At 46.0% G+C, this 8091-nt stretch overlaps 1 pseudogene; it reads right to left on the bottom strand.

Annotated features, from left to right (window-relative positions):
- Positions 1-2177: 2177 nt before the first annotated feature.
- LOC126102278 (5S ribosomal RNA) lies at positions 2178-2295 on the bottom strand (annotated as a pseudogene).
- Positions 2296-8091: the final 5796 nt, after the last annotated feature.

Genomic DNA, 8091 nt, shown 5'->3' with positions numbered 1-8091 from the left:
AAATGATGAGGTAATATAATGGAAAATAAATAATGAGGTAAGAAATATGTGAACATATAAATACAGAAAGCATGATTGGATAGGATTTTTTTGGTGGAAACAAATGTTGAAATAAGACGAAAGATCTATGGAATGAAGTTTTGGGTTGGACTGCAGTACCAAATATTTCACTGAAAACAAATCCTGCACTTTCCTCTTGTGTTATACTGCTATGTGTTTGTGTACGCTTGTGTATTTGTGTTTTTCCTGTCTTTATGTGTTTAGCTGATGAAAGTTATGTTGTAGAATTTTTCTAATACTATGTTATTTACTTTGTAAAGATGTTTAGACATTATTTATCTGTTCTGTTTTGTTGCTCATATGTGAAGTTGATGTTTCAAAAGTTATTCTGATCTTTATGCATGTGCTTATGTCATAATTTTTGTAACACTGATCTGCATGTTTATTTCTATTCTTTTGTAAAGTCTGTGTTACTACAAATGTTATCTGTACTGTTATGTTCTTTAATGACGTATTTTGTACCTCTGTCATTGCATTCTTATGTTATAAAATTGTGATTGACACCAGTTCATCAAATTACGTATCATTTCACTGCACACGTTTCTGTTGGTCATAATATATGGACAATATGTGAGAAGTAGGGACTGATAGTGTTTGCACGTGTGTTAATAATTCAGCAAGGGACTGGATAACAGCATTGCTGGTTCTAAGGACATTCCAAAAAATATTTTGTGAGTGCACAAGTGGTGGTTCATGGACTTACTATATTGTCCACAAGACTCTTTGATGGTGATTGTGCACTTGCACAGTCGCAACGGATGGCTACGAGCCATCTCTACAAGGACTACAGTGGGTCTGCATCTTTGAAGGCCCACCAATACCATAATCTCTACCAGGACTACAGTGGGTCTACTCTGTGATGACCTACCTACCAATATTCTTCATAACTTCAAGTCACGCTGCTGTGGGTTTGCTCTGGTGTGGCGCATTACCTGTCTGCATGTCAAGAGTCAGCACTGTCTTTCCGTTGGAAGGACAACACTACTTCTTCAATACTGCATGGAAATCCACTACTTCCGTGTGCATTTTCTTTTACTGCTCAGACTTTGAGAAAAAAAACACTGCAATTTTACTGTGATGAATGATTGGGATTGTCTTTATGGACTGTGACAAAATTTTAGCTTTTGACCAACATTATATCAATAAGTGTGTGCATTTGATTTCTTTGTTATTGTAATTATGATTATGAAAAATTTTTTCAAATCTGTATTGGCCACTGCCCAAAACAATTTGTAAATTTATTTGTGGGGAGCCTGGGGGCTATGTAAGTAGGCTGTTTAGGTTTTTATATTGGTAACGCCACGTAGCGCTCTGTATGAAAATCATTGGCTGTGCTACATGCAGTCTGTGGCTGGTTTGCATTGTTGTCTGCCGTTGTAGTGTTGGGCAGCGGCAGCTGGATGTGAACAGCGCGTAGCGTTGCGCAGTTGGAGGTGAGTCGCCAGCAGTGGTGGATGTGAGGAGAAAAATGGCGGAATTTTGAAATTTGTAAGACTGGATGTCATGAACTGCTATAAATATTATGACTTTTGATGACTATTAAGGTAAATACATTGTTTGTTCTCTATAAAAATCTTTCATTTGCTAACTATGCCTATCAGTAGTTAGTGCCTTCCGCAGTTTGAATCTTTTATTTATCTGGCAGCAGTGGCGCTCGCTGTATTGCAGTAGTTCGAGTAACCAAGATTTTTGTGAGGTAAGTGATTTGTGAAACGTATAGGTTAATGTTAGTCAGGGCCATTCTTTTGTAGGGATTTTTGAAAGTCAGACTGCGTTGCGCTAAAAATACTGTGTGTCAGTTTAAGCACAGTCCTGCATAATTTTTCTAAGGGGACGTTTAAATTGTATCACCACATCAATGCACCCTGTCACAAAGTAGGATCTGAGACGCAATTACAACTAAACTAAACCCCTCCCGCACAGGCCATGAAGGCCCAGAGGGACCGACCGGCCGCCGTGTCATCCTCAGCCCACAGGAGTCACTGGAGGCGGATATGGAGGGGCATGTGGTCAGCACACTGCTCTCCTGGCCGTATGTCATTTTCCGAGACCGGAGCCGCTACTTCTCAATCAAGTAGCTCCTCAGTTGGCCTCACGAGGGCTGAGTGCACCACGCTTGCCAACAGCGCTCGGCAGACCGGATGGTCACCCATCCAAGTGCTAGCCCAGCCCGACAATGCTTAACTTCGGTAATCTGACGGGAACCGGTGTTACCACTGCGACAAGACCGTTGGCTCTGAGACGCAATGGTGTGTGGAAAATATCATTCCTGAAATGGACTAGGTAGCCCAGAGCTCCGACCTGAACAGAATCCTTTGGAATGGGTTCTAAGGTCGATTTCGCTGCATTGGCGCTCCTAAGGAAGAATGCGCTACCATTACTCCGCAGAAAGTGTTCCCAACAAAGTTGAAGCCGTCATGAAAGCGAAGGATGGACGGACCCCACATTAATGTCCAATAATTGGTGTCTTGATACTTTTGGTAGCTAGTGCAGGGTCTAATTTTGGAAGACAAATGAACAATCGTTAAGCAAAGTCGTTGTTTATAAAGTCATAGAAACTTGTCGATCGACATACAAAGCTGTGGAACTTCAACGTAGACAAGAAATGACTGCAAGCATGTCAACGTCAGTTGAGGATCTTGTAATGTAGCCTGTCAATGAGAATAATAGTGTCATATAAAAATTAACTGTATGTTGATCTCAGCTTTACCTTATCTAAAAATTAATGAGCTGTGCTAAAGCTAGAACTACCACAGTATGCTGTTATACGCAGCACAGCGCTTTAGAGCTCTTTGTCAGAATGTTCAGTTTCCAGAAGGCAGGCAAATGAGTGTACGAACGGTCCGTTGTGGATTCCGAGCGTTTCCTTTAAAAGAGGACGACCGTTCCGCTCTTATCGCGGCCATCGTTCTGGCTCGAGATGCCGCACAGCGAATATGGGAAGACGGCTGTGGCCGTCTGGTATACGCTGGGGGAGTGGATTTACGGGCAGGCCGTGCGCTGGAGTTGGGACCGCTACTGGGAAACAGTTGGAAGGCGGCAGTCTTCTGCGACTGCGACGCGAAAGATTAGCCGCAACTTGCCGTCCTTATCTGCCACGAGCATTCTTTAGTGCGTGCTTAGGGAAGAACGTCTGCGTCCGCCCGCCTCCGCTGCGGAAGAAATGGAGCAGATCCCGATAAGGAAACGCCAAATTTCTCAGCCCGCGGACTCTCGTTTCGATAATGGATTCCTGCCCGCGAAGCGGAGGACCACAGAATGAATTACTTCAGATTTTATTGTAGGTGTCACATCACAGACAAGACCTTCACCAAATAACGACTTCATTTTGTGTATTATGAACAGTTTTAAGCTCTGTTGTATAGCCAGGAATTACAGCACTTTACGTACATCAAGATGTCACAATCCCCTACGAGACAAAATGCGGGGGCGGTTCCTTTGAAAGGACACGGCCGTTTTCCTTCCCCTTCCTCCCGTAATCCGAGCTTGTGCTCCGCCTCTAATGACCTCGTTGTCGATGGGATCTTAAACACGAATGTCCTCCTCCTCCAAATAAACAAAAAGGTGCACCACGAGTTATACAACTTGTAAGATGCGTCTGCTGTATTAAGCAACTGATATACTGTCATAATTACTTAGCCCTGATCTATAGCGTGCCCAACAAAACATTTTACGCTATTTGAATTATAATAACACGAGCAAACAATTATGAATTTTTAACCCACATACGTTGATATAAGAGGATATAAGATGAACATGAACAAAAGCAAAACGATGATAATGGAACATAGTCGAATTAAATAAGGTGATGATGAAGGAATTAGATTAGGAAATGAGACACTTGAAGTAGTGAATGTGTCCTGCTATTTGGGGAGAAAAATAACTGTTGATGGTCGAAGTAGAGAGTATATAAAATGTAGACTGGCTATGACAAGGAAAACGATCCTGAAGAAGAGAAATTTGTTAACGTCGAGTATAGATTAAAGTGTCAGGAAGTCTTTGCTCAAAGTATTTGCATGGTGTGTAACCATGTATGGAAGTGAAACATGGACGATAAATACACTCCTGGAAATTGAAATAAGAACACCGTGAATTCATTGTCCCAGGAAGGGGAAACTTTATTGACACATTCCTGGGGTCAGATACATCACATGATCACACTGACAGAACCACAGGCACATAGACACAGGCAACAGAGCATGCACAATGTCGGCACTAGTACAGTGTATATCCACCTTTCGCAGCAATGCAGGCTGCTATTCTCCCATGGAGACGATCGTAGAGATGCTGGATGTAGTCCTGTGGAACGGCTTGCCATGCCATTTCCACCTGGCGCCTCAGTTGGACCAGCGTTCGTGCTGGACGTGCAGACCGCGTGAGACGACGCTTCATCCAGTCCCAAACATGCTCAATGGGGGACAGATCCGGAGATCTTGCTGGCCAGGGTAGTTGACTTACACCTTCTAGAGCACGTTGGGTGGCACGGGATACATGCGGACGTGCATTGTCCTGTTGGAACAGCAAGTTCCCTTGCCGGTCTAGGAATGGTAGAACGATGGGTTCGATGACGGTTTGGATGTACCGTGCACTATTCAGTGTCCCCTCGACGATCACCAGTGGTGTACGGCCAGTGTAGGAGATCGCTCCCCACACCATGATGCCGGGTGTTGGCCCTGTGTGCCTCGGTCGTATGCAGTCCTGATTGTGGCGCTCACCTGCACGGCGCCAAACACGCATACGACCATCATTGGCACCAAGGAAGCAGCGACTCTCATCGCTGAAGACGACACGTCTCCATTCGTCCCTCCATTCACGCCTGTCGCGACACCACTGGAGGCGGGCTGCACGATGTTGGGGCGTGAGCGGAAGACGGAGTAACGGTGTGCGGGACCGTAGCCCAGCTTCATGGAGACGGTTGCGAATGGTCCTCGCCGATACCCCAGGAGCAACAGTGTCCCTAATTTGCTGGGAAGTGACGGTGCGGTCCCCTACGGCACTGCGTAGGATCCTACGGTCTTGGCGTGCATCCGTGCGTCGCTGCGGTCCGGTCCCAGGTCGACGGGCACGTGCACCTTCCGCCGACCACTGGCGACAACATCGATGTACTGTGGAGACCTCACGCCCCACGTGTTGAGCAATTCGGCGGTACGTCCACCCGGCCTCCCGCATGCCCACTATACGCCCTCGCTCAAAGTCCGTCAACTGCACATACGGTTCACATCCACGCTGTCGCGGCATGCTACCAGTGTTAAAGACTGCGATGGAGCTCCGTATGCCACGGCAAACTGGCTGACACTGACGGCGGCGGTGCACAAATGCTGCGCAGCTAGCGCCATTCGACGGCCAACACCGCGGTTCCTGGTGTGTCCGCTGTGCCGTGCGTGTGATCATTGCTTGTACAGCCCTCTCGCAGTGTCCGGAGCAAGTATGGTGGGTCTGACACACCGGTGTCAATGTGTTCTTTTTTCCATTTCCAGGAGAGTAGTTTAGCGTAGAAGAGAATAGAAGCTTTGGAAATGTGGTGCTACAGAAGAATGCTGAAGATTAGATGGGTACATCACGTAATTAATGAGGAGGTACTGAATAGCAATGGAGAGAAGAGGAATTTTGGGCACAACTTGAATAGAAGAAGGGATCGGTTGGTAGCACACGTTCTGAGGCATCAACGGATCACCAGTTTAATATTGGAGGGCAGCGTGGAAGGTAAAAATCGTAGAGGGAGACCAAGAAATGAATACACTAAGCAGATTCAGAAGGTTGTGGGAGCCGGCCACTGTGGCCGAGCGGTTCTAGGCGCTTCAGTCCGGAACCGCGCTGCTGCTACGGTTGCAGGTTCGAATCCTGCCTCGGGCATGGATGTGTGTGATGTCCTTAGGTTAGCTAGGTTTAAGTAGTTCTAAGTCTAGGGGACTGATGATCTCAGATGTTAAGTCCCATAGTGCTCAGAGCCATTTGCAGCATTTTGAAGGTTGTGGCTTGCCGTAGCTTCTCGGAGATGATGAAACTTGGACAGGATAGAGTGGCATGGAGAGCTGCATCAAACCAGTCTCTGGGCTGAAGACTACAACAACAACATGGTTACGACATTACTGATGACGTTTTACTGTTGAAGGTGTTCAAAGTGTCCTCCATCGGCAGCAATATAGCATCTGCAACGCTGCGGGACCGATCGACACACATGTGCTAAGTTTGTCATTGGAATAGATTCTCACGCTGTCACAATCGCCTCCCTCATGTCACACGTCGTACGTGGCTTTGTGGCGTACAAGGTGTCCTACAGACTTCCCTACAGAAAGAAGTTCAAAAATGCTTCAAATGGCTCTGAGCACTATGGGACTTAACATCGGAGGTCATCAGTCCCCTAGAACTTAGAACTACTTAAACCTAACTAACCTAAGGACATCACACACATCCACGCCCGAGGCAGGATTCTAACCTGCGACCGTAGCGGTCGCGGGGTTCCAGACTGAAGCGCCTAGAACCGCTCGGCCACACCGGCCAGCCAGAAAGAAGTTTAACGGCGTAAGATCGGGAGATCTTAGTGGAAACCCAGCACTTCATTCGGAAATCCACCTCTCAACGTATGTTTCATGCAAGAATTACAGTACATCACTACGGTAATGTGACGGTGCACCGTCTTGTCGGAAAAACAAACGATCTTCATCTCGGCACAGTTGGTAAACAGCAGGTACAATTTGTTGTTGCAACACGGTAAGGTATTTGCCACCTTTCACTGTTCCTATGGCTCTACAAGTTTTCTGACAGACGTAGGACACCACACTGATAACCCAGAAGATTAGCATCTGATCTCCCGTAACATGGAGATTATCTCTTGCCTGTTACACACTGTTATGGCGATTGACGGTTCCGTTAAATTTGAACGTCGCCTTATCAGGCCAAACAATGACATCAGTCAACTGTTCACTGTCGCAAATCCATTCACAAAATTCAAGGCACCTACCTGAATCGCCCTCATTCATCGCGTGAAGCATCCTCGTCGTGTAGGGTTTCCTCTTCGTTTGTTTTAAAATGTCGTGAACACTTTTTTGCTTACACTTGATTCACGTGCAGCTTGCAGTCTGGATTTCTTTGGAGGTCTTGTGGAAGCTCGCAGCACAGGGCCTGTCGCTCTCTCGTCCGCTACAGATTTCCTCCTGCCACAGCCGTCCCCTCTTCGCATCACGCACACCTACTTCCCTCTCCCATCTGTCGCGTAATTTCGTTATTGTAACACGTGACGACGGCGCAGTATGAAACTCTGCCCGCCATCGTCTTTCCACTTCTTTCAGGTTCTCACATTTCCAGTAACACTTTAAAATACATTTTCTTTGCTCAGATGACAAGTTTACAGCCATCTTGTTATTTACGTTGAAACACTGCAGCCAGCTGCCGCCACTCCCTCCATCCCCCCCCCCCTTCTCCCCATGCTTGGTGCATAATAACTACCCTGAGGTTTTGTAAAAATCTCTGTGGGTAGTCGATACGCTGGAGAGTATCTTTGACTTCCCTCGCCTTCAGCTCTTAGGCATTGTTGTAGTAGTAGTCTGAAGGCCCCAACAGGGAAAACGATGTAACTGCGGTGTGTAAACTGCAAGGGCAATCGGAAAGTAATGTTTTTCAAAGTTGTTGTCTTACTTGCGTATTCTGGTGCGTAATTCTGTGTTAAATAATAGTGACCAATAAATACCTAGGATATAAATAGAAAATCTGGGCTTGATAGTTCAGTAGCGTCATCGAGTGCGGAGCGAACGTGGGACGCTCAAATTAAATCTGAAAGAGAATAAGCTTTTAACGCTGTTATCGATATTACCTATATTTGTGTTATCCAATTTCTCTGTCCGTCTTTAATTAATGTGACTTCTATATCGCCGAGCTCTTTGATGTAACATCTATGGATGTAGTTTTAAAAATAATATTCTTTGTCACAAGAGTTAGTCGGTGGCTAGAGGGCAAAGTGTTCGTATCATGTGAACTGAACTAGGCAAGAAGAGCAGCATGAGGATAAAATTAGGTTCATTATTCATGGCATTC

This window comes from Schistocerca cancellata, chromosome 9 (genome assembly GCF_023864275.1).
Source record: "Schistocerca cancellata isolate TAMUIC-IGC-003103 chromosome 9, iqSchCanc2.1, whole genome shotgun sequence".
NCBI lineage: Eukaryota > Metazoa > Arthropoda > Insecta > Orthoptera > Acrididae > Schistocerca > Schistocerca cancellata.
The sequence above is the reverse complement of the archived record's forward strand: the minus strand, read 5'-3'. Positions and strand labels throughout refer to the sequence as shown.